This window comes from Chiloscyllium plagiosum, unplaced genomic scaffold, assembly GCF_037043375.1.
Source record: "Chiloscyllium plagiosum isolate Xiang-an unplaced genomic scaffold, Cpla_swu_hap1 HiC_scaffold_9, whole genome shotgun sequence".
In the NCBI taxonomy this organism is placed as follows: Eukaryota; Metazoa; Chordata; class Chondrichthyes; order Orectolobiformes; family Hemiscylliidae; genus Chiloscyllium; species Chiloscyllium plagiosum.
Genome location: NW_028270147.1, coordinates 15,234,792 through 15,262,777, shown reverse-complemented (window position 1 = coordinate 15,262,777; position 27,986 = coordinate 15,234,792). Strand labels below are relative to the sequence as shown.

The window sequence follows — 27,986 nt, the reverse complement described above, 5'->3', positions numbered from 1 at the left end:
TAGATCGATTTGAAGTGTGTACCATTTAGCACGGTGATTGTGCCACACAACACAATGGAGGTTATTCTCAATGTGATGGCGGGACTTTGTCTCCACAAGAACTGTGCGATGGTCGCTTTTGCCAATACTGTCATAGGCTGATGCATCTGCAGTTGACAGACTGATGAGGATTAGGTCAAGTATGTTTTCCCCTCTTGTTAGTTCCCTCACCACCTGCTGCAGACCTTGTCTAGCAGCTATGTCCTTTAGGAACCAGCTAGCTCGATCTATCGTACTGCTGCCGAGCCACTCTTGGTGGTGCATATTGAACTCTCCCATCCAGAATACTTTGCCACCCTCAGTGCTTTCTCCAAGTGTTGTTCAACATGGAGGAGTATGATTCACCAGCCAAGGAAGGATGGTACATGGTAATCAGCTGGAGGTTTCCATGCTCATGTTTAACCTGAAGCCATGAGACTTCATGGTGTCTGGAGTCGATGTTGAGGACTCCCAGGGCAACTCCCTCCCAACTGTATGTCACTGTGCCACTACCTTTGCTGGGTCTGCCTTACCAGTGGGACAGGTCACATCTGGGGATGGTGATGGTGATGTCTAGGACATTGTCTATAAGGTATACTTATGACTATGTCGGGCTGTTGCTTGACTAGTCTGTGTGAGAGCTCTCCTAATTTTGACACTATCCCCCAGATGTTAGTGGGTAGGACTTTGCAGGGACAGTGGGGCAGTTCCTGTATTTGTCTTTCCCAGTGCCTGGGTTGATGCCAGGTGATTTACCCACTTTCATCTTTTTGAGACTTTTTAGCAATTGGTTCCACTGAATGGCTTGCTAGGCCATTTCAGAAGGCAATTGAGAGTCAGCCACATTGCTGTGGGTCAGGAGTCACATGTAGGCCTGACCAGGTGAGGTTGGCAGTTTCCTTCCATGAAGCCAAATGGGCTTTTCCAATGATTGACAATGATTTCATGGTCACCAGTAGATTCTTAATTCCAGATTCATTTTTGCTGAATTCAAATTCTACCCTCTGCCATGGCAATTTCGAATCCAGGTCCCCAAAATATTATCTCGGTCTCTGTTTAATAGTCTAGCGATAATACCACTAAGCCATCACCTCCCTTACCAAAGGGAACTTTCAGTTACCAAACTGAGACATGTTCAAATTGCAATTAGATTTATAAAGGTAAAAGTACAAGGTGTTCCTTAGTGAGACCGATCTAGATCTTGCTTGCAATAAATATGAAAGTTACTGACTAATGAATACCCCAGTGAAAGATTATTATTTTCATTGAATCTGCACTGCAGTCTTATATGCCATAGAATAAGTGACAATGTTATGGTTTTAAGAGATTATTTTGCCCTGTTTGGTTTTGAAAAGGGATTTTCAGGCAGAAGTACCAAGCAGTCCACCTGAACCACTGGAGGAAACAGTTTGTGAGGCCTTGGGCTTTTGTTTAATGTTGGAACAATAGAACCAGCAGGAATGGGATGATGAAGGGCTCCTGCCCGAAGCGTGGATTTTCCTGCTCCTTGGATGCTGCCTGACCTGATGTGCTTTTCCAGCACCACTCAATCACCTGATGAAGGAGCGTCGCTCCGAAAGCTAGTGTGCCTCCAATTAAACCTGTTGGACTATAACCTGGTGTTGTGTGATTTTTAACTTTGTACACCCCAGCCCAACACCGGCATCTCTGAATCACTCTAATCTTGACTCTGATCTCCAGCATCTGCAGTCCTCACTTCCGCCCAATTGATCTTAAACACCCCAGCCGATGAAGCCATTATTATGCTGAAAATACGAGTCGTTGTAGGAATGTATGAAAGAAGAGCAGGAGTTGATCACCCCCCAATGTGGCTCAGTGGTTAGAACTGCTGCCTTACAGCATGGGGGACTTGGGTTCCATTTCAGCCTTGGGTGACTGTCTGTGTGGAGTTTGTACATTCTTTCCCTGTCTGTGTGGGTTTCCTCCCACAATCCTAAGATGTGCGGTTTAGGTGAATTGGCTGTGCAAAATTGCCCAGTATGTTGAGGGATGTGCAGGGAAGGGGAATAGGTCAGAGTAGGCTGCTCTTTGGAGGGTTGGTGTGGACTTGTTGGACCAAAGGGCCTGTTTCTATGACTCTTGGCCTGAAATTCTATTCCCTTTCTTCCACCCAGTGCCACAGCTTATTTGTTGAATTCTGTTTTTATAGTAAAGGCAATTTTGTTCTATTGGGAATACATTTAATTGCATTTGGATTGAGACTGGACAAGCCAAAATCACAGAATTATTGCAGTGCAGAAGAATGCCATTCGGCCCATCATATTTGCACAGCTCTCCAAATGAACATCATGACAGTGCCTCCTCTTGCCTTTTCACCGTAACCCTGCACAACATTTTCAATCAATCTGATACCCTGTAGAATGTTTCAAATGGACCTGCCTCCAGTAAACTTCTAGGCAGGTCAAATAAAGTCCGGAAATACTATTTCGTTAGGGTCAAGTTGCATTAGATTGCTACCAATTTAATTCCTTACTGATGAAAGGTCAGACTGTTGGACCCAAAAGCATTTTTGAATAATTTTAGCAACATCTATACCTTTTAAGAAATAGCTTGTTCAATATTATAATTCTCAAAATCTCAGCTTTGTCACCAGATTCAATCTCACACTCGATGGACAAAAACATCAGGAATCATACAGTCATAGTCATACTGCACTGAAAAAGACCCTTCAGTCCAACCAATCCATGCCAACCATAATCCAAAATTAAAGTCTCCCTGCTCCTGGCTCATATCTCTCTGAACAATTCCTATTTATCTTTTTATTTAAATGTCTTTTAAACATTGTATGTGCACCCACACCCACCACTTCCTCAGGAAGTTCATTCCACAAGCTAATCATGCTCTGTGTGAAACATTTCTTTCTCATGTCTTATTTAAACTTCTCTTCTCACCTTAAAAATGTATCCTCTGGTCTTGAATTCCCCTTTCCTAGGGAAAAGACCCCACCATTAACCCTATCTCCACCCTTCCTGATTTTATAAATTTCTATGAGGTCACCTCTCAAACCCCTATACTCCTGTGAAAAATGTCCCAGCCTATCAAACCTTTCTTAATAATTCAAACCTCCTCGTTTGAAATGGGTGCCTGGCAGAGTTGCTCCAAAAATTTCAAATGAAGGGGGTGTCATACATTAGGTTTCAAATAGATTTTGTTTTTTTCACAAAAAGATATGAATATACAGGAATATAAAATCCAGGAAAGGTTATCCTGCCCCCAACAACCTCAGAAATGTCTGGAGAATCTCAGCACGTTTGGCAGCATCTGAGGAAAGAAGGCAGAGCTAAAGCTTCAAGAGTTGAAGAGTGTGGCGCTGGAAAAGCACAGCCGGTCAGGCAGCATCTGAGGAGCAGGTGAATCAACGTTTCGAGCTTAAGCTCTTCATCAGGAATGAGGAGGTGGCCCAAGGGGGCTGAGAGATAATGGGGGTGGGGTGGGATTGGGAGGAAGATAGCTGAGAATGCAATAGGTAGATGAAGGTGAGGGGTGAAGTTGATAGGTTGGAGAGTTGGGTGGAGCGGATCGATGAGAAGGAAGGTGGACAGCTAGGACAGTTCAAGAGAATGGTGCCGTGTTGGAAGGTTGGATCTGGAATAAGGTGGAGGGAGAGGAAATGAGGAAAGTGGTGAATTCCACATTGATCCCCTGTGGTTGGAGCATCCTGAGGCGGAAGATGAGGTGTTCTTCCTCCCGGCGGTGGATGGTTAGGATTTAGCGGTAGAGGAGTCACAGGATTTGCACCATCCGCTCAAGGCCTGGGCCTCATCCACTGCCAAATCCAGACCACCTGATGACTGGATGAAGAACGCCTCATCTTCTGCCTTGAGACCTTCCAACCAAAGAGCATCAACGTCGACTTCACCAGTTTCCTCTCTCCTCTCTCCTCGCCTCATCCCAGATCCAGTCCACCAACCCAGCACCACCCTCTTGAATAGTCCTACCTGTCCATCTTACTTCCCACCTATCTGCTCCACTCTCCCCTCTGACTATCACCATCATCACCCACCTGCATCTGCCTATCACCTTGCCAACTATTTTCCTCTCACCCTCCTATTTATCTCTCAGCCTCCTTCCCCACCCACCACTCCCCACCCCAGGACCCCCAACCCCCCCGCACACCTTCCTTATGAAGGGCTAATGTTCGAAATGTCGACCCTCCTGCCACTCGGATGTTGCCTGACCTGCTGTCCTTTTCCAGCACCTCACTGTTTGACTCTGATCTCCAGCATATGCAGTCCTCACTTTCTCTCATTCCTATTATGAAGACATTACACATCAAAAGATTGGACTTTGCAGGTTTTCTTTGCACAGAATGAAATACAAGAACCCAGTGGTCAAACAAACGATCGTTATAACGATAGCTGCAATCCAAGCCTTCTGTGATACAGGGTTGTCTTTTGGAAGCTCATACAAAGGCACATAGACAGAGCCCTTTGCTATGTTCGATATTTCAGAGGGCTGATTGCTTTTATCAAAGACATGGAGAGCAAAGTAGACATTTGTCCCAAGTTACCATTCTGTATTCTGAGGAATAACAGTGACTATTTCCCAGATGGCTGTGGGTTCATGCCCATCAGGTGAATCAGTGTAGCTTTTGAGAAATCATCCCGTAGCTATAAAAGGTTGCCACTCATTCTCAACTCATAGCGAGAGGCTAAGAGGGAATTTAAAAGAATTGGAAATAAATATAGGTATTAGTATGTAAATAGAAAAAGGTTTGGGCCATGAACAGCAAGAATACCTTTGCTAATGACATGGTAATTCAAAATTCATTCAAGGGATATGAGCGTTGCTGGCTAGGCTGGAGGTTTCGCTTATCCCACACTGACCTTCAGAACGTGGCGATAGTGAGCTGTGTTATTAAACCGCTGAGATCTATTAGGTGAAGGTACACTCACAATGCCATTAGATATGATGCATCATTGATATATCTGTTATAGAGACCCTGACAAGAGTAGATTGAAGAATGTGTATTCAGGATGTAAATACATTTGTTTGTCAGAACTACTGAGTGTCAGATAATGGTCACTCAAGACAAGGTCAAGGTATCGAAGCTAGCCATGCAGGTTGGAGGCAGGACACGTGAAAGGAGCTGTGCAGAGTCACTCCCAGAGACTCAAACTTCTTGGGACCCTCGCTCATAAAGAATGATCCACAGAGGATTAACTGGATCATTGAACCGAGAACCTGCAGAAGAGGAGTTAAACCACCAAGGGTAATGTGCCCAATTCGGGGAAACATACCTGAGGAAGGTTATCAAGACTTTTGAAAGGGTGTAATGGCAAATGATCAGGATGGGCAACACAGTGCCTCAGTGGTTGGCTCTGCTGCCTCACTGCACTAGGGGACTTGGGTTCAATTCCAGCCTTGGGTAACTGTTTGTGTGGAGTTTGCATGTTGTCCCATGTCTACGTGTGTTTCCTCTGGGTGTTCTGGTTTCTTCTGTGTGTTCTGGTTTCCTCCCACATTTCAGATATGTGCTAGGTCAGAAAATTAGCTGAGGGAAATGGGGGATATTTGGGAGCAGGGTGGGGCTTGGGTGTTCTTCAGGGGGTCAGTGCAGATGAGATGAGTCAATTGGCCTCTGTCTGCCCTGTGGGGATTCTGTTCTACAGGGATGAGAAATATAGAACTAGAATAGAAAATTTTGGAAATTCTGGTCTGGCAGTAAGTGTGGAAAGAGAATCAGAATTAACAATTCAGGTTAAGGGCCTTCCTTCAGAACTAAGAAACTTGAGTTATGTGATGAGACAAGTGGATGCGAAGGTATAAAAGACAATGCGCGAAGTGCTGGAAAATGTGATTAGAATAATTAGGGGCTTAATTTAGTCCAGAGTGGTTTTGATGTAAGTCTATGAATTTGTGGATCAGGGAATGCAGAAAAAGCAGGAGATTGGCACTGGGTACTGATGCTCATTTAACGAGCCATTTAACGAATGTTCTCCTTCTGATTTGAGTTGATTATTGTCACAAGTCTCGCAGTACAGTGAAAAGCATTGTTAATGAGCAGTACAGGCAGGTCATCGTAAGCAAGGATGTATAGATCAGAAAGACTTAGACAAAGGCATACAGGTTACATTGTACAGGGCCTGCACTAGATGAGAGCGATGTTAGCAAGGTCAGCATTATTGAGGCTAGATAGTCTATTCATCAGTCATATAACGACCTGGAAGAAGCAGTTTCTGAATTTGCTGGTGCATGTGTTCAGGCTTCTGTATCTTCTGCCTAATGGAAGAGGTTGTAGGAGATCATTCCCGAGGTGTGATAGGTCCTTGATGATGTTGGCTGCCTTTCCATGGCAGCAAGCTGTGTAAACGGAGTCCAGGGATGGAAGGTTGGCTTCCGTGATGGTCTGGGCTGTGCACACCACCTTCTGTAGCTTCTTATGTTCCTGAGCAGAGTAGTTGCCATACCAGGCCATTATGTACCCAGACAGTGTGCTTTCAGAGGTGTATCTGTAAAAGTTACTGGGATCCTTATGGACATTCCACATTTCCTGACCTGCCTGAGGAAGGCGAGTCATTGTTGGACCTTCCTGACCGTTGCATCTATGTGAGAAGTCCAGGACAGATTGTCAGTTTTGGTCACTCGGAGGCACTTGACGCTATCCACCCTCTCAACCTCAGTTCCATTGATGGAGATGGGGACATGTTCTCCTTTTCTTCTGAAGTCAATGATCAGTTTTTTTAGTTTTGTTGACATTGAAAGAGAGGTTGTTCTCACTGCACCATGTCTTCTGCCTTCAACACTCCTGTGTGTACGTGACTCTGGGAAATCCACCAAGGAATTCAGGAGAATATTTTCCTTCATCCTGAGAGTGGTGAGAATGTAGCACTTCCTCCCAGAAGGAAGGGTTGAGGTGAAAAGCGTGGATGTGGTTAAATGGAAGCTGGATAAACACATGAGAGTATAAGGAGAGAGAGGTAATGTTGCTGCGATTGAATGAAGACACCTGGGAGAAGGCCCTTGCAGAGGTCCAGACAAAGTAGGTAAAGTTGTAAAGAAGGCATACAGATCACTGTCCTACATTGACATGGGTATAGAATACAGAATAAGATACCGAGGGTGGGTGAATTCAAAACTAGGGGGCATATTATTAATTTAAGGTTAGATTACTTTACAGTGTGGAAACAGGCCCTTCGGCCCAACAAGTCCACATCGACCCGCAACCCACCCATACCCCTACATTTACCCCTTACCTAACACTACGGGCAATTTAGCATGGCCAATTCACCTAACCTGCACATCTTTGGACTGTGGGAGGAAATCGGAGCACCCAGAGGAAACCCACGCAGACACGGGGAGAACATGCAAACTCCACACAGTCAGTCGCCTGAGGCGGGAATTGAACCCGGGTCTCTGGCGCTGTGAGGCAGCAGTGCTAACCACTGTGCCACCATGCCACCCACAAAGGTGAGAGCAAAAATATTTAGAAAGGACTTGAGAGCCAATGTTTTCAAACAGAGGGGGGTTCGTATGTGGAATGTACTGCCAGAGGAAGTGGTAGATGCAGGTACAGTTACAATTTCAAAAGACATTTGGACAAGTACGTGAGCAGGAAAGGGTTAGAGGGATATGAGCCAAATTCAGGCAAATGGAACTTGTTTTGGTTTGGGAAACTCAGTCAGCAAAGACGAGTTAGGCTGAAGGGTCTGTTTCTGTGTTGACTCTATGACTCTGGAAAGGGGATCTGGGCTGGCATGGACAAAATGGGCCGAATCACCCCCTTGTGTGCTGCATCATTTCTATCATTTCAAGGTTGTAGGTTGGAGGAGAACACTGGAGCATGGACTCCTACAGCAGAGAAAAAGGCCCTTTGTCCATCGTATCTCCACTGGCCAAAATTAACCACATAACTATTCTAATCCCATTTCCCAGCACATGGCCCATAGCTTTTTATGTTTTGGCATTGCAAGTGCACATCTAAATACTTCGGAGATTTTATAAGGGTTTCTGTCTCTAACACCCTGACAGGCAGCGAGTTCCAGATTCCCATCACCCTCTGGGTGAAAATGTTTTTCCCTACATCCCCTCTAAACATTCTGCCCCTTACCTGAAGTCTTTATCTTCTGGTCACTGATCCCTTTCTCAAGGGGAAACGTTCCTTCCTGTCTACAATCTCATAGTTTTATAATCCCAATCGTGTCCCCTCTCAATCCTCACTCAAATTGATATATCATATAACAGCTGTCATGGTGGGATTTGAGCTCACATCCTCAGAGCATGAGCCTAGATTGTAGTTCACGGGCATTACCAGTCTGCCACCATCTCACCAGAACCATCTATTTCCGTTATTGTGAGAGGGAAATGAAATCCTGATCAGTAACATATATTCAGCAACAGTTACCTGTTCCCTGATCATAGTCTTCTCCTGGTGCTGTCCATTCCAATTGAATGTTACTTTGGACAATTGTTTCTTGAAGATCTGTGATTTTACATGGTGGAAAGTCAACAATGTCTGTTCCTGGATGAAGTGAAATTGTTCCTCCTGCTTGAACCCTGTCCATGTCTTCTAACTCAGGATCAAGATCTTCAACATTGTTTGGAGGATTTGGTTCATTTGGATGGATACGGACTACATGAAGAGAAAGACATGTATACCTTGGATGCAGACTACTTCAACTTAACCAACCATGCTCTCACCTTCACCTCGTCCATCTCTGACTCCTCTCTTCTCTTCACTCACATCTGTTTCCATTCTGGGGATAGGCTGGCCGCTAATATCCATTACAAACCCACTGATTGCCACAGTTACCTGGACTGTTCATCTTCCTATCCTGCTTCCTGTAAGGACTCCATTCTGTTCTTCCAGTTTCTCCATCTCCAATGCAGCTGTTCTGATCAGAACACCTTCCACAGGGTTGGTCTGAAATGTCTACCTTTTCCCTCAGCCAAGGATTCCAACGCTACTGTGGTCAACAGGCCCCTGAGCTGGGTCAAACCAATTTCCCGCATTTCTGCCCTCACCCTCTCTCTTCCTTGCCACAACACTGAAAAGCTCCCCTTGTCCTCACTTTCCACTCTACCAGCCTCCAAATCCAAAGGATCATAAGCCACCATTTCCATCACTTCCAGCAGGAGGCCATAACCAGACACATATTCCCCTCCCCTCCCTTCTTTCTGGGTCAGTGGTGCTGGAAGAGCACAGCAATTCAGGCAGCATCCGACGAGCAGCAAAATCGACGTTTCGGGCAAAAGCCCTTCATCAGGAATCCCCTCCCCTCCCTTGTCAGCCTTCTGCAAGGACCATTCCCTCTGGGATACTTTGATCCATTCTTGCTCCATTCCCTACACTCCGCCACAGCCTCATGGCATCTTCCATTGTAACTGCTGTTGACCTCCTCTCTCCTCAGTATCCGAAGCCCCAGGTGAAGCAGCAATTTACCTGCACTTCATTCAATCTAGTCTACTGTATTTGCTGCTCACAATGAGGTTTCCTCTCCACTGGGGTATGCAACGCAGACTGGTGACTGCTTTGTGGAACACCTACGTTCTGTCCACAAAACTGACACCAGACTGCCAGTTGCCTGACACTTCAACACACCCTGTTCCCCAGCCAAAATTTCTGTCTCAGGCTTGCTGCAGCGCTCCAGTGAAGCTCAGCACAAGCTGGAAGAACAGCACCTCATTTTCCACTTGGGATCTCTGCAACCTTCTGGAGTTAATATTGAGTTCAATAAGTTTAGAGCCTGAGCACCTTCTCCCATGCCCCTACTCCACCCCCACACACCAGGCCTTGTCATTGTATCAGCTAATTGAACCACAGCTCACTGATATTCACTCATTAACAGATTGCATTATCAACTTTACTTTCTACCCAGCTCACAATTATCCATTCCTTAGTCTCCCCAACTGTTGTTCTCTCTCTCTCTCTCTCTCTCTCTTCTCTCTCTCTCTCTGGGCCCCATCTCCATCTATTGTTTACTCCTTCCACACCATCACCCCTCCCCCACCCCAAACCTCCATTGTGGAAATCTTTTATTACCTCAAAGGGGGAATATCAAGAAGGAACAGTGCCATAGATAAGGAATATTACAATCTTGTCAATAAGATTAAGATATCAAAGTAGTGCAAAGAACTACAGAATCATAGAGTCACGCAGCATGGAAACAATATTTTGGTCTGCCTCGTCCCTGCCAACCATGTTTTCAAACTAAACTAGTCCCACTTGCCTGCATTTGGCCCATATCCCTCTATACACTTGCTATTCATGTACTTATCCAAATGACTTTTAAATGTTGAAACTGTACTTGCTTCCATCCTCTGGCATACACAAACCACACTCTGTGTCGACAAATGTTGCCCCTAATATCCTTTGCAAAACTTTCGCCTCTCACCCTAAATATATGCCCTCTAGGTTTGAACTCTCCCACCCGAGGAAAAAGTCCCTTGCTAGTCACCTTATGTATGTCCCTCATGATTTTAGAAACCTCTATAACATCACCCCTTAACTCCAGTGATCAAGGTGCCAACCTATCCAGCCTCTCATTACAACTCAAACCTTCCTTTCTCAGCAACATCCTGAATGTATCGAAATGGCTAGTTCCCCCTGTATTCCATGAGATCTAACCTTGCTCACCAGTCTCCCATGGGGAAACTTGTCAAACGCCTTACTGAAGTCCATATAGATCACATCTACTGCTCTGCCCTCATCAATCCTTTTTGTTACTTCTTCAAAAGACTCAATCAAGTTTGTGAGACATGATTTCCCATGCACAAAACCATGTTGACTATCCCTAATCAGTCCTTGCCTTTCCAAATACATGTACATCCTGTCCCTCAGGATTCCCTCCAACAACTTGCCCACCACAGAGGTCAGGCTCACCAGTCTATAGTTCCCTGGTTTGTCTTTACCGCCCTTCTTAAACAGTGACACCGTGTTTGCCAAACTCCAGTCTTCCGGCACCTCACCTGTGGCTATCGATGGTACAAATATCTCAGCAAGAGGCCCAGCAATCACTTCTCCAGCTTCCCACAGAGTTCTCGGGTACATCTGATCAGGTCCTGGGGACTTATCCACCTTTACCCGTTTCAAGACATCTTGCACTTCCTCCGCTGTAATCTGGACATTTTGCAAGATGTCACCATCTATTTCCCTACAATCTATATCTTTAATATCCTTTTCAACAGTAGATACTGATACCAAATATTCATTTAGTATCTCCCCCATTTTCTGTGGCTCCACACTCAAAGGTAGAAGACAGAGGGTGGTGGTGGAGGATTGTTTTTCAGACTGGAGGCCTGTGACCAGTGGAGTGCCACAAGGATCGGTGCTGGGACCTCCACTTTTTGTCATTTACATAAATGATTTGGATGCGAGCATAAGAGGTACAGTTAGTAAGTTTGCAGATGACACCAAAATTGGAGGTGTAGTGGACAGCGAAGAGGGTTACCTCAGATTACAACAGGATATGGACCAGATGGGCCAATGGGCTGAGAAGTGGCAGATGGAGTTTAATTCAGATAAATGTGAGGTGCTGCATTTTGGGAAAGCAAATCTTAGCATGACTTATACACTTAATGGAAAGGTCCTAGGGAGTGTAGCTGAAAAAAGAGACCTTGGAGTGTAATAGACAATAGACAATAGGTGCAGGAGTAGGCCATTCTGCCCTTCAAGCCTACACCACCATTCATTATGATCATGGCTGATCATCCTCAATCAGTATCCTGTTCCTGCCTTATCTCCATAACACTTGATTCCACTATCCTTGAGAGCTCTATCCAACTCTTTCTTAAACAAATCCAGAGAGTGGGCCTCCACTGCCTTCTGGGGCAGAGCATTCCACACACCCACCACTCTCTGGGTGAAGAAGTGTCTCCTCATCTCTGTCCTAAATGGACTACCCCTTATTTTTAAGCTGTGTCCTCTAGTTCGGAACTCACACATCTGCGGAAACATGTTTTACATCTTTTACATCTCAATCAGGTCCCCTCTCAGTCTTCTAAACTCAAGGGTATACAAGCCCAGTCGCTCCAATCTTTCCACATAAGATAGTCCCGCCATTCCAGGAATTGACCTCGTGAACCTACGCTGCACTCCCTCAATAGCCAGAATGTCTTTCCTCAAATTTGGAGACCAGAACTGCACACAATATTCCAGGTGTGCTCTCACCAGGGCCCTGTACAGCTGCAGAAGAACCTCTCTGCTTCTATACTCAATCCCTCTTGTTATGAAGGCCAGCATGCTATTAGTTTTCTTCACTACCTGCTGTACCTGCATGCTTGCCTTCATTGACTGGTGTACAAGAACACCCAGATCTCTTTGTACTGCCCCTTTACCTAACTTGACTCCATTTAGGTGGTAATCTGCCTTCTTGTTCTTGCCACCAAAATGGATAACCGTACATTTATCCACATTAAACTGCATCTGCCATGCATCTGTCCTCTCACCTAACCTGTCCAGGTCACCCTGTAATCTCCTAACATCCTCCTCACATTTCACCCTGCCACCCAGCTTTGTATCATCAGCAGATTTGTTAATGTTACTATTAATATCATCTTCTATATCATTAATATATATTGTAAAAAGCTGCAGTCCCAGCACTGGTCCCTGTGGTACCCCACTGGTCACCGCCTGCCATTCTGTAAGGGAGCCGTTTATCACTACTCTTTGTTTCCTGTCAGCCAATCAATTTTCAATCCAAGCCAGTACTTTGCCCCCAATACCCTGCGCCCTAATTTTGCTCACTAACCTCCTATGTGGGACTTTATCAAAGGCTTTCTGCAAGTCCAGGTACACTACATCCACTGGATCTCCCTTGTTCATCATCAGAGTTACATCCTCAAAAAATTCCAGAAGATTAGTCAAGCATGATTTCCCCTTCATAAATCCATGCTGACTCTGACCTATCCTGTTACTGAGTGCAGGTTCATAGCTCCTTGAAAGTGGAGTCATGGATAGATAGGATAATGAAGAAAGTATTTGGTATGCTTTCCTTTGTTGGTCAGAGTATTGAGTACAGGAGTTGGGAGGTCATGTTGCGGCTGTACAGGACATTGGTCAGGCCACTGTTGGAATATTGCATGCAAATCTGGTCTCCTTCCTATCGGAAAGATGTTGTGAAACTAGAAAGGGTTCAGAAAAGATTTACAAGGATGTTGCCAGGGTTGGAGGATTTGAGCTATAGGGAGAGGCTGAACAGGCTGGGGCTGTTTTTCCTGGAGCGTCAGAGGCTGAGGGGTGACCTTATAGAGGTTTACAAAATTATGAGGGGCATGGATAGGGTAAATAGGCAAAGTCTTTTCCCTGGGGTCGGGGAGTCCAGAACTAGAGGGCATAGGTTTAGGGTGAGAGGGGAAATATATAAAAGAAACCTAAGGGCCAACTTTTTCACACAGAGGGTGGTATGTGTATGGAATGAGCTGCTAGAGGAAGTGGTGGAGGCTGGTACAGTTGCAACATTTAAGAAGCATTTGGATGGGTATATGAATAGGAAGGGTTTGGAGGGATATGGGCCGGGTGCTGGCAGGTGGGACTAGATTAGGTTGGGATATCTGGCCGGCATGGACGGGTTGGAGCGAAGGGTCTGTTTCCATGCTGTACATCTCTATCACTCTATGACTCTATAACTGTCTTCAATTTTTCCTTTCTATAACAGGGTGACAATAACTGCACACAGTTCATGAGTGCACATCAAAGATAACAGCTGACAGCTGCATCAGCTGACAGCAGAAATACATGATGACAGAAAAGGCCTGCATTTTACTGATGCCATAAAACCTATAAACAACAATGGATGTCTGCCTGAGGACTTACGATCTCCTGATGATAAACAATGATTAAGCAATAACGATTAAATAGTTGCAATCTCCTGTAGAAAGTTGTCCTTGGGGATTGAATATACTAGATGCCTCCCTCTTCTCTTCATTATACTTAAGGTTTTTTTTATGATCTCATTACCTGATTTAAGCAATGGGATTAACCATTGCTACTAGCAATGGCTAGTAGCCAGGTATTTTCAGTATTTCCTATCCCTTGAATTTGTGTCAGAATGTGCAGCAATATTAATTAGGAACTCCGTAAAAAAGAATAGCAATATATTACAAAGTTAAAAATCACACAACACCAGGTTATAGTCCAACAGGTTTAATTGGAAGAACTAGCTTTCAGAGCGCCGCTCCTTCATCAGGTGGTTACCTATTATCTCGCTCCCTGTTCAATGACCCTCATCAGAAAATTCTGATGAAATGCACTTTTGTTTGAAGCTGCCATCTCAGGAAAGTGTGCAAAGCAGATTGACATTGGAATCACAAACAACAGCTTTCTCTCAGCAAGAGAGGGAACACGTACGAATCCAATCGTCTTCCATTTCCTTTGTCCCTGACCTCCCACAGCCTTGTTTATTCGGGGACTGTAAGGACTGACATGATGAGGAATGGGTAAACATTATGAAAGTGATCTGGGCAGCTGCAGAATTTAGACCTATCAAAATTATAACATCCTGGTGTAAGATCACCCACGCCCTATTGTAACTCTGTTCTTGGTACAAACAAAGGAGGTCTTCCTGTCACTTTTACTGTTCCTTTTTTTTTCCCTGAACACGCACTTTAAGGCTGTCCCTTCCCTATCCAGTAAGGTTGTGGAAATATTTAATGTAAATGCCATCGTTTCTGACAATATCTGTATCTAAAGGTAAGAAAGGATGAACAGCAAAATACATCGAGGGGACCATGGAATAGTAACACTCTATGAATGTTAGCACTTAACAACAAAATAATAACTCTTACACTTAGAAACTAGGAACAGAAATAGGCCATTCGGCCCTTCAATTCAATATGATCATTACTGATCTTCTACCTCAATGCCACATTGTTATTTTCTCCTCTTACCCTTTAATGGCTGTTCAGTCGAAAGATTTATTTATCTCTTTCTTGAATACATTCAGAGATGTGGCCTCTACAGCCTTACTGTACGCATAGTCACTAATGATGTGTGCAAATAAAAATAATCGGGGCCAGACCGAATTTCAAAACTCAGAACTCTTTTACTGTTCGATGGATTGCTTTATCTGTGAAGTATTGGTTAACAAGAGCTGGGCTGTGGTCCTGGAAATCGGGGACTTGGGGTGCTTACATTACATGAAGACACCCAATAATCAGCGTAGTGGGTCAGAATCGAGTGATGTCAGCTCAGTTGTACTAATAACTGCTGACTTGTGCATGTCCAAGCTATGCAGTGAATGTGATGCTTATTTACGTGGGTTCATGTCAGCTACATTTGATGGGACAGTATATAGAGTGGAATTGAATGCCTTCAGCAGGAATAAGTTAATCACACAACACCAGGTAATAGTTAATTAACACAGGTTAATTTGGAAATACTAGCATTCAGAGCACTGCTCCTTCCTCAGGTAGCTAGCTGATGCATCAACAAAATGATGTTGGACAAAGGACCATGGGAAGTATACCCTGTCCCAGGAACAGCAGGGAGAAACTCTCACTGTGGATACATGGTGGAGGCTTGAATATCAAGAGAATTGTTGCCCAGATCATGGGTGTAAGAAGTGGTTTGATGATGTGCATCAGGCTAGGTTGTGAGGAGATTTGTTTGTATCCTGTGGTTTAGCCCCAACCCGCTCTTACGTGCCAAGTATTCACCATCACTTCACTTCACTTCTGTCACCCACTTGACCTACAGCAGCATCCAGCTTTTACCACCGACCCATTCATCCATCTACCCTTATAACTCACCCAAATCCGAATGCAACATGGTCACCCTCACCAAACATTAATACATCCATTAATTCGGTCATTATTCCATCCTTGAAGAACAAAATGCAAAGCAAAGGGTTAGTTTGGAAGGTTGACTGCGCAAGTAGTTTAACGTACTGAAACAGGGTGGTCTCTCTCCAGGTAAATGCCATTAAGATATCCTCCAATTGGAAATGAGGGAAATAAGGAACTAATGGATAGTTGCCGACAGATTTAAAGGTATCTGTGTCACAAAAGAGACCTTGGAGTGCAGGTTCATAGCTCCTTGAAAGTGGAGTCACAGGTAGATAGGATAGTGAAGGCGTTTGGTATGCTTTCCTTTATTGTCAGAGTAATGAGTACAGGAGTTGGGAGGTCATGTTGAGGCTGTGCAGGACATTGGTTCGGTCACTTTTGGAATATTGTGTGCAATTCTGGTCTCCTTCCTATTAGAAAGATGTGTGAAACTTGAAAGGGTTCAGAAAAGATTTACAAGGACGTTGCCAGCGTTGAAGGATTTGAGCTATAGGGAGAGGCTGAACATGCTGGGGCTGTTTTCCCTGGAGGGTCGGAGGCTGAGGAGTGACCTTATAGAGGTTTATAAAATCATGAGGGGCATGGATAGGATAAATAGACAAAGTCTTTTCCCTGGGGTGGGGGAGTCCAGAACTCAAGGGCATAGGTTTAGGATGAGAGGGGAAAGATATAAAAGAGACCTAAGGGGCAACTTTTTCATGCAGAGGGTGGTACGTGTATGGAATGACCTGCCAGAGGAAGTCGTGGAGACTAGTACAATTGCAACATTTAAGAGGCATCTGGATGTGTACATGAAGGGCTTGGAGAGATATGGGCCGGATACTGGCAAGTGGAATTAGACTGGGTTCAGATATTTGATTGGCATGGACAAGTTGGGCCGAAGGGTCTGTTTCCGTGCTGTACAACTCTATGACTCTATGACTGTATGTACACTGCATGTATTTCATCAATGATGGGGTGGCACGGTGGCTCAATGGTTAGCATTGCCAACTCACAGCACCAGGGACGTGCATTTGCTTCCACTAGCAGCAGTGTGGAGTTTGCACTTTTTGCCCGTGCCTAAGTGGGTTTCCTCCAGGTTCTCCAGTTTTCTCCAACCATCCAAAAATAGATTAGATTAGATGCAGGTTAGATGGATTGACCATGCTAGATTACCCAGAGTGTCCAGGGATGTGACGTCCAAGTGGATTAGCTGTGGGAAATGCAGGGTTACAGGGATAGAGTAGGAGGTACTCTTCAGATTGGTGTGGATTCGATGGGCTGAATGGCCTGCTTCCATATTGTGGTGATTCTATTCTATGATACACATTGTAGCGATTTTGAGAGTTATGGCTTACTATGAGCAAGTACAGGTCAAGCTTCATCAACTGCTATTTTTCCAGGACAGGAAATTTATATGGAGCATTGAGGGAGTTGCATGTTGGTTCAGAGGTTAGCTGCTGCCTCACAGTGCCAGTGACCCGGGTTCGATTCCATTCTTGGGCAACTGTCTCTGTGGAGTTTGCACATTCTCCCCCGTCTATGCTGGTTTCCTCCCACAGTCCAAAGATGTGCAGGTTAGGTGAATTGGCCATCCTAAATTGCCCATAGTATTCAGGGATGTGTAGGTTAGGTGCATTAGTCAGGGGAAATGTAAAGTAATAGGGTAGGGTAAAGGATCTGTGTGGGATACTCTTTGGAGGGTCGGTGTGGTCTTGTGGGCCAAAGGGCCTATTTCCACACTGTAGGGACTCTTAAAAAAAAGCACAAGCTGCCTGAAATGATCAAGGCTGTCCATTCTGACCCTGAAGCAGTGAGCTTGCTGTGCCATTGGGAGAGCCATACTTCCCCCTTAGCTTCATTGGAGAGCGGGAACCATTTGATATTTTTAATTCATTTATTGGATTTTGGCATGACCAGAAAGACCGGTTGTTGCCTATCGCTAATTGCCTGATTCAGGGAGCTTGTATTTCAATGTTACAAGATAGCCACATTTTTGGGAATCTGGAGTCACATGTCACTCATGTCAGAACAGCATATTCCTTTACAATGGATGGGTTTTAACAACAATTGATGATCATTCCATGGTCACTATTGCTGCTATTTTAGCATATGCACTCAAATTTCACATCCAGTCAATGAAAGATTTGAACCCATGACTCCAGAGCTCTATATTGGTCTCTGGACTATTATTGCATTAAAGTTACTACAATGGCACTATCTCGCCTTTCATCAGACATTCAATATATTCATCTGGTGAAAGAAGAGTAACCTCTGCTGCTACTATCCCAGATCAGACTTAGCGCTGAACCTCTGTAATATTTAATACAAAGGGTGTTGCCAGTCCTTAATTCTTGTTAATCATCTTATGTTGATATGTAGGTCCCCTCACAATGTCAGCTTACTTGACTGGCAATGAAAGAATGTTATGGACCAGACCAGACTCCTTCAAAATATATTAAAAAGACGGCCTAGACCCTAATGTTTTCTTATTTTAAAATTAAATGTCAGGTGCTGTGCTCAAGATGCAATTTGTTTGGTTAAGCAAATCAGAATCTATTCAAAAACTGCAGTTAAAATGCAACAAAAGAAAGAAGCTCAGGGAATAACAACTCTATTGGAAAACTGAACAGAATAATAGATACAATTACTATTACTAATTAACTGTTCCAATACAGTAACATCCCACAAACACACCCTTGGCAAAAGGCAAATTCAGAAAACAGATTTTGTCTCCCATGCAATCCAACAGCCCTCGAAAGAGAATCCCCAGCTTTTGGCTATAAGTGAGAGAGGGAAAAATAGCTTCCACTTCTTCAAGACCCCAACAGCAACTGCTAAAAGCTAAACCTGAAATCCTCCCTATTTCTGTGGGAACTCACACCCATTCAGGCTGCATCTATTGTTCCAATTTTTTTAAAGAAAGCAGCCAAGGCCTGTCAGGCTGTTTACCTTCTCGTGGACTGTCCCCAATCTCTGACTAAAAGAAACCAGGACAAAACACATCTCTTGAAGCCATAGCATCATGATAAGAAGCAAAGAGCATGATAAAGCAGCTCCATGCCATAAATACTTTCTTTACTTCCATTAGGTGCTTTCTCCCTGGAAATTAAAGTTGGATACATCCACTGTTCAGATAGTGACAGTATAAATAAGCATTTTATTTCACCGTGTCACATTATGAATCTTACCCAGGCCGTCATCAGAAAGCACCTGTTCAACTGGAGGGCCAGTGGGGGGTTTCAATAATAGCTGTCGCATTCATAAATACAACAGGTGAGAATCCCTAACTGACTTGTGCATAGACTATCATCGGGCTTGTTGAATCTTTTCTGTTGATATGTGCATTGACTATGAAAGGAGAAACCTTCTCATCTGCTGCTCGGGATGTCACTGTGATGGTTATAACCTGTTCAGTTCCAGGAGTCAGGAAACTGTACTTCCAATGTCCTGTCTGGGAAACAAGTATTCGTTGCTAGGGTTAGAACAGATAGGGGTTTCCTGAATGACTAGTTCAGGAAAATCTAAAATTTGATTATGGCTCTCTGGTAACTGAGTTGATCTTAGTTACTGGAGCTGTCATTTGTTGGCAGGTATGAATGGCCACAACATGGATTCCTGCTTTCTAACCAAATGGCATTTTGGAAACTGTCGTGAAGGTCAATGAAGTCAGGATTGGAATTAGTTGTGATGTTTCCCAACTGTGATGTTTCCAACTATTAATTCCCAAGACTGTGAATCAAATTGAATGATAATTTCTGAATACCCTCCTTTCTCACTAATGCATTAGAAGCTGCACCATGTAGAAATAATATATCTCACATGGTGGAAATAGCCAGGAAAGGAAACTGTTGAAGACGATGGAAAGACCAGATTTCAGGGATTGAGAAAGCAGAGAGTAGCTGTTTAAAAGAAGGGACACTCTTGTTTTGGAAGCAGTTCAGAGATTCCCTTGATTATTTCCTGGGATGAAGAGGTTTACCTAATGAGGAAATGTTGAACAGAATGGGGCTGTATCCACTGGAATTTCGAAGGGGGTGAGGTATATTCAAAACATATAGGATTCTAAAGGTCTTGCTTGGATAGTGTTTGGTGGGGACTTTTCTGAATAACGGATGGGTGACTGTAAGCAAGTTGCACATGGACAATATTATCAGGAAACATGCTTAAATTGATAAGATGTAGATTTGCATGAGAAACAATTTGATCATACCTGGGCGGTGTCATTAATCTTCAGCTGGGCTGTTTGTATGGTGTTATCAATCTTAAAGCAACTGCTGTTGTATATCTTTCCACTGGGGTCATGTACAAACACACCTGGTGTCTGCCTCTCCCACGTAATAACAAAAAAATGTGTCATTCCCAATGGTCTTAACGACGAATACTGTACCATTCAACCAAATGTCATCATCAATCCTTATTCCAGAGCTTTCACACTGGGACCAAGCAAATAAAATTACTGTGTTTTATGTTTTCCTGTTAGGTTAGCACAAATGAAATTTAAAATGTGAATCGGAAACTCATTTTCTGATAGCAATCAAACTTAATTGACTGTTGACTAACGTCACCATTTCCTGATACTAATCCAATCAAAACATCCATTAATCCATTAGTATCAAGGTTATCAGTGGCTGCAAACTGCAAACCCTGCAGAGAATAAGAAGGTAATGTCATAAATACAGAGAGAACCTCTGGCCAATTGTAGTGAATAATTTAATTCTGAAATAGGCATCCATGGGTTTCTGCAGTGTGACAGAATCCACCCAATAAAAGTTAATTCGGCAGAGTGGCTCAGTGTTTAGCACTGCTACCTCACAGTGCCAGGGACCCAGATTTCATTCCACAGGGCAACTGTGCCTGTGGAGTTTTTACATTCTCCCCGTGTCTGTGTGAGTTTCCTCCAAATGCTCTAATTTCCCCTCACAGTTCAAAGCAAGTTACATGGATTGGCCATGCTAAATTGTTCATAAACTCCGGGGATGTGTAGGCTAGTTTGATTGACAATGGGAGATGCAGGGTTACGGTAGAGGGTGGGTTTGGGTGGGATGCTCTTCAGAAGATTGGTGTGAATTTGATGGGCCAAATGGCTTGCTTCATCAGTGTAGGGATTCTAAGATAAACTCTGGAGCATTTACCCCAATTTTAAGTCCACACCAACCCACTGAAGAGTATCCCACCCAAACTCATTGTTCTCCATTTATCCCTGACTAATGCACCTAATCTACACATCCCTGAATACTATGGGCAATTTAAGCACGGTCAATTCACCTAACCTGCACATGTTTAGATTGTGGGAGGAAACCAGAGCACCCAGAGGAAATCCACGCAGACACGGGGAAAATGTGCAAACTCCACACAGACAGTTGCTCGAAGCTGGGATCAAACCTGGGTCCCTGGCGCTGTGAGGCAGCAGTGCTAACCACTGAGCCACCATGCCACTTGTTGCCACTTGGCAGTTAACGACCAGAAATGTGGTCACACATAAAGAACTAATGAACTATTCTATCCCACAAACTCAATTAGGTTATCACTTGATTCTAATCTCAACATATAGAGTGTAAGAAACTTAATTTAATGTCAGCGTTGGGTAAGATTTTTGAAAACAATAATTAATAGAAGAAAAGTTAACAGGTGATTTGGGTCAATAAAGGATAACCAACACGCATTTATAAAATGCAGAGCATGCGTAACTAATCAAATTGAATTTTTGATGAAGTACAGAGATGGATCATGAAGGGAATGAAATGAATTGCGTCCGTGTTGATTCGGTCGTGTAGTAGATGTCCGTGTTGATTCGGTCGTGTAGTAGATGTCCGTGTTGATTCGGTCGTGTAGTAGATGTCCGTGTCAACACGGACATCTACTACAAACCAACCGACTCCCACAGCTACCTGGACTACACTTCCTCCCATCCTGCCCCCTGTAAAAACGCCATCCCATTCTCCCAATTCCTTCGTCTCCGCCGCATCTGCTCCCAGGAGGACCAGTTCAAAATACGTACAACACAGATGGCCTCCTTCTTCAAGGACCGCAATTTCCCCCCCGACGTGGTCGACGGTGCCCTCCACCGCATCTCCTCCACTTCCCGCTCCTCCGCCCTTGAGCCCCGCCCCTCCAACCGCCACCAGGACAGAACCCCACTGGTCCTCACCTACCACCCCACCAATCTCCATGTACAGCGCATCATCCGCCGTCACTTCCGCCACCTCCAAATAGACCCCAGCACCAAGGATATATTTCCCTCCCCTCCCCTATCAGCTTTCCGTAGAGACCACTCCCTCCGTGACTCCCTTGTCAGATCCACACCCCCCACCGACCCAACCTCCACTCCCGGCACCTTCCCTTGCAACCGCAGGAGGTGCAACACTTGCGCCCACACCTCCCCCCTCACTTCTCTCCAAGGCCCCAAAGGAATCTTCCATATCCGCCACAGATTCACCTGCACCTCCACCCACATCATCTACTGCATCCGCTGCAGCCGGTGTGGCCTCCTCTATATTGGGGAGACAGGCCGCCTACTTGCGGAGCGATTCAGAGAGCACCTCTGGGCCACCCGGACGAACCAACCCAACCACCCTGTAGCACAGCATTTCAACTCCCCCTCCCATTCCACCGAGGATATGCAGGTCATTGGACTCATCCACCGCCAAACCACAACAACGCGACGGTCGGAGGAGGAGCGTCTTATCTTCCGACTGGGAACCCTCCAACCACAGGGGATGAACTTGGACTTCACCAGTTTCTTCATCCCCCCTCCCCCCACCTTGTCTCAGCCGAATCCCTCCAGCCTGGCACCGCCTTCCTGACCTGCAGTCGTCTTCTTGACCTCTCCGCCTCCATCCTACTCCCGACCTATCACCCTCACCTTGACCTCTTTCCACCTATCACATTTCCAACGCCCCTCCTCCAAGTCCCTCCTCCCTACCTTTTATCTTCTCCTGCTGAACACTCTCTGCTCATTCCTGAAGAAGGGCCTGTGCCCGAAACGTCGAGTCTCCTGTTCCCTGGATGCTGCCTGACCTGCTGTGCTGTTCCAGCAATAAAGTTTCAACTTTGATCTCCAGCATCTGCAGACCTCACTTTCTCCTTGTAATTATATTAGAAGTACTCCTTCACTTTGCTGGGTCAAAATCCAGGCGCTCCCTACACCCCAATGATTGCAGCAATTCAAGAAGGCAGCTGAATACCAGCATCCCTCCAGAGCAATTACAGAGTCATAGAGTCATAGAGATATACAGCATGGACCCTTCGGTCCAACCGTCTATGCCGACCAGATATCCCAACACAATCTAGTCCCACCTGCCAGCATCCGGCCCATATCCCTCCAAACCCTTCCTATTCATATACCCATCCAGATGCATTTCAAATGTTGCAATTGCACTGGCCTCCATCACTTCCTCTGGCAGCTCATTCCATACACGTACCACCTTCTGAGTGAAAACATTGCCCTTTAAGTCTCTTTTATTTCTTCCCCCTCCCACCCTAAACCTATACCCTCAAGTTCTAGACTCCCCCACCCCAGGGAAAAGACTTTGTCTATTTATCCTATCCATGACTCTCATGATTTTATAAACCTCTATCAGGTCACCCCTCAGCCTTCGACACTCCAGGGAAAATAGCCCCAGCCTATTCAACCTCTCTCTATAGCTCAAATCCTCCAACCCTGGCAACATCCTTGTAAATCTTTTCTGAACCCTTTCAAGTTTCACAACATCCTTCCAATAGGAAGGAGACTACGATTCCATATAATATTCCAAAAGTGACTGAACCAATGTCCTGCACAGCCTCAACATGACCTCCCAAATTCCTATACTCATTACTCTGACCAATAAAGGAAAGCATATCAAATGCCTTCTTCACTATCCTATTTACCTGTAACTCTACTTTCAAGGAGCTATGGACCTCCACTCCAAAGTATCTTTGTTCAGCAATACTCCAGAGGACCATATCATTAAGTGTATAAGTCCCGATAAGATTTGCTTTCCCAAAATGCAGCACCTCGCATCTTTTAGTGATGGAATACAAATGCTGGTCACTTCATGACATCCACAACGCAGGAGAGAATCAAAAAAGTGAGATAACCCCGAATAAATCCTACCTTCACCAAGAGAGTGGTGAAAGTCTTGAGCTCAAGACAACAAAAGGTATTTGAAATGTCTAGAAATGATCTGTTTAAGTCAGTGTGAAATTAGTGCAGGGTGTAAAATATATCGATGGAGTTCAATAAAGAAAGTTGAAGAGCCTTTTGTGCAGCTTAATAATTACCAAGGATTCACGAAGATGAATGGTCTGTTTTATGCAGTAAATGTTATGTAACACCACACCAGTAATCACAGTGTAACTTAAACACTTTGACTTTAACTTCCCAATTGTGTTGGCTTTCTAATGCTTTTCTAAAATGATTATTTGATGTTGTGTGATGTCATTTGCAATAAATTTAAAAAGTATACTGAGTGCAATTTCCTGTTAGCAACACCAGGACCACAAATAGGAAGGAAAAGTCCCTCCAATTCCCTGTCAGAATCTGCCTAGTGATTGGAGCACATTCACCTGGAAATCCTTTGTCCATTATTTTCATTGAGATGGCAACCAACGTAGTTAAACAAACAAAAACAGAAATTGCTGGAGAAACTTAGCAGGCTTGGCAGCCTCTGCAGAGAGAGAAAAACTGAGTTAGAAGTCACATATCACAAGGTTATAATCCAACAGATTTATTTGGAAACACAAGCTTTTGGAGTGCTGCACCTTTGTCAGGTGAAAATGTCAACTGACAAAGGAGCAGCACTGTGAAAGCTTGTGATTTCAAATAATCCTGTTGGACTGTAACCTGGTGTCGTGTGACTTCTAACTTTGTTCACCCCAGTCCAACTCTGACGTCTCCATGTCAGAGATAAACAGAGTTGACATTTTGAGACCCGGGGCAGTGGAGTGGATGTGGTGCTAATCAAGTTGGCTGCTTTGTCCTGGATGGTGTTTTTGTTAGTTTTTTTAGATTACTTACAGTGTGGAAACAGGCCCTTGTGACCCAACAAGTCCACACTGACCCGCCAGAGCACAACCCACCCATACCCCTACATTTACCCTTTCACCTAACACTACGGGCAATTTAGCATGGCCAATTCACCTAACCTGCACATCTTTGGACTGTGGGAGGAAACCAGAGCACACGGAGGAAACCCACGCAGACACGGGGAGGATGTGCAAATTCCACACAGTCAGTCGCCTGAGGTGGGAATTGAACCCAGGTCTCTGGCGCTGTGAGGCAGCAGTGCTAACCACAGTAGACAATTTAGATTTCCTACAGTGTGGAAACCAGCTACTTGGCCCAAACAGTCCACACCGATCCTCCAAAGAGTAACCCACGCAGGCCCATTTTCCCTCTTATTAGAGCACCTAACCTGCATATCTTTGGATTGTGGGTGGAAAGTGGAGCAAACCCACACAGGCATGGGGAGAATGTGCAAACTCCACACAGACAGTTGCCCAAGACTGGAATTGAACCTGGGACCCTGGCGCTATGAGGCAGCAGTGCTAACCACTGTGTCACCGTGCTGCGTTATTGTCAATGCTAGGGAAAAAAGTGCTAACTAAAAACAATGAGCTGCTAAAACTTCCTGAACTCACCTGAAAACCAGCTCGAACCCCTGCACATATGCTTGTCCCCCCCATTAGCTGAGGTCGGTAGCAGTTGGACCAGTTCATCCCTGACATGATCACTATCGAACACTGTCAAATTTGTTTGAATAGTTGCAGTGTTATTAAAAGTGATGATTCCAACTTCTGATTTTGCTTCAATGATCTGCAGTAAGAATATCTCAGCTGCTTGTCATAGTCTGTTAATGGTTTCCATTATTTAAACAAATAAAAGATATAGCAATATGAACTATGCAGCCATTTATTTGATTTGTTGCAACATAACACTAAGAAATAAGATTTGCAAGTGCTCATTCAGTTTACGATTGGTCAAGCAGACTGGTTTTCCCTCAATGGTGTCTCCACCCTCAATACTGTTGCAGGCAAGTGGAGATTGTTCCAGTCCCCTCTGTCGGTGACAGAGAGGACCTGGGAATCAAGAGATGAGCCACTTGTCTCAGCAAACCCAGCTTCTGACCTGCTCTGGATTGATGCATGAAGTCACACAACAATATGAAGTGAGGTTTCTGTGAAATAAACTTTACTAATAGCCTTACCGAGCCCATGCTCCCAGAAACATCAAGGGCTAAGCACAGCAACAGTGTTTGGCCTGTAGCAGTGTAAAGGTCGGTATCACTGAACCACTGTAGAGTAGGTGATTGCTTCTGAAATCCTTTGACTCTCTGATTACCTCCTGTACTTGCATATTTTAGTCTGCACAGTTGGTGCTTCAGGATAGTGTGTCATATTATCACAGAATTCAACCACCTGTATATTGAGATTAAACAAATGCAGTGAGTTAAAGGGTTAGACTGCGATGTTGTGAGGTGCAGAGCGGCAATGGGGGTGTGGGGAGGAAGCTGGTGTAGCGCAAGCTTACCTGGGTAGGTTTCTTTTACCTATAAAAGCGCGCAGGAGAGGAACCGAGGCACTATAGAGGTGGTGCCTCCCACCCTTACTCCTCCTCTAACCTAATAATAAGACCCGTTGTGGTAAGTAGGTAAGTGCTGCATTTTGCTTGTTCTATTCTTTAGACCTAGTTTTTTTTTTAAAGGTTACTATTAGAGGGATGGCAGTGAAGGCAGTGCAATGTTCCTCTTGCAACATGTTTGAGGTGAGGGATGCCATGGTTGCCCCTGCTGATTACACTTGCAGGAAGTGCACCCATCTCCATCTTCTCCAAGACCGTGTTAGGGAACTGGAGCTGGAGTTGGATGAACTTAGGATCATTCGGGAGGCAGGGGGGTCATAGATCGGAGCTTTAGGGAAGTAGTAACTCCAAAGATTGCAGACAGATGGGTGACAGTTGCTCAGAAAGGAAGGGTGGAGAAGAGCAGAGCAATAGTTATTGGGGACTCGATAGTTCGGGGCACAGATACGCGGTTCTGTGGGGGCGAGAGAGACTCACATTTGGTATGTTGCCTCCCAGGTGCAAGGGTACGTGATGTCTCTGATCGTGTTTTCCGGGTCCTTAAGGGGGTGGGGGAGCAGCCCGAAGTCGTGATCCACATTGGCACCAATGACATAGGTAGGAGGAGGGCTAAGGATGTTAGGCAGGCTTTCAGGGAGCTAGGTTGGAAGCTCAGAGTTAGAACAAACAGAGTTAGAGAGTCAAGGAACAGGGAGAGAGAACAGTTAAATGCGTGGCTACAGGTATGGTGCAGGAGGGAGGGATTCCGGTATCTGGATAACTGGGGTTCTTTCTGGGGAAGGTGGGACCTCTATAAACAGGATGGTCTACACCTGAACCTGAGGGGCACCAGTATCCTTGGGGGGAGGTTTGCTAGTGCTCTTGAGGGGGGTTTAAACTAACTCTGCAGGGGCATGGGAACCTAGACTGTAGCTTTAGGGTGCAGGACCTGGAGTGTAGGGAGGTTAGGAACATGGCATCAATCTCAAAGGAGGGTGCCTGTAAACAGGAAAGTGGCTTGAAGTGTGTATACTTCAATGTAAGAAGTATACGAAATAAGGTAGGTGATTGCAGCGTGGGTTGGTACATGGGATTTCGATGTTGTGGCTATTACGGAGACATGGGTAGAACAGGGACAGAATTGGCTGTTGCAGGTTCCAGGATTTAAATGTTTTAGTAGGGTCAGAGGTGGGGGTAAAAGAGGGGGAGGTGTGGCATTGCTTGTCAAAGATAGTATTACAGCAGTGGAAAGGACGATGGATGAAGACTCGCCTTCTGAGGTAGTTTGGGCTGAGATTAGGAATAGGAAAGGTGAGGTCACCCTGTTAGGAGTTTTCTACAGGCCTCCTAATAGTCCTAGAGATGTAGAAGAAAGGATTGCGAGGATGATTCAGGAGAAGAGTGAAAGTAATAGGGTGGTTGTTATGGGGGACTTTAACTTTCCTGATATTGACTGGAAAAGCTATAGCTCGAGTTCGTTAGATGGGTCGGTGTTTGTCCAATTTGTGCAGGAGGGTTTGCTGACACAATATGTAGACAGGCCAACAAGAGGTGAGGCCATACTGGATTTGGTTCTGGGCAACAAACCAGGCCAGGTGTTAGAATTGGAGGTAGGTGAGCACTTTGGGGGCAGTGACCACAATTCGGTGACTTTTACTCTAGCAATGGAGAGGGATAAGTGTGCACTGCAGGGCAAGAGTTA

The 27,986-nt window shown here is 44.8% G+C and overlaps 1 pseudogene; it reads right to left on the bottom strand.

The window, feature by feature from the left end:
- Nucleotides 1-4,311: 4,311 nt before the first annotated feature.
- LOC148149090 (calcium-activated chloride channel regulator 4A-like) lies at nt 4,312-26,163 on the bottom strand (annotated as a pseudogene).
- Between the last annotated feature and the right edge of the window lie 1,823 nt (nt 26,164-27,986).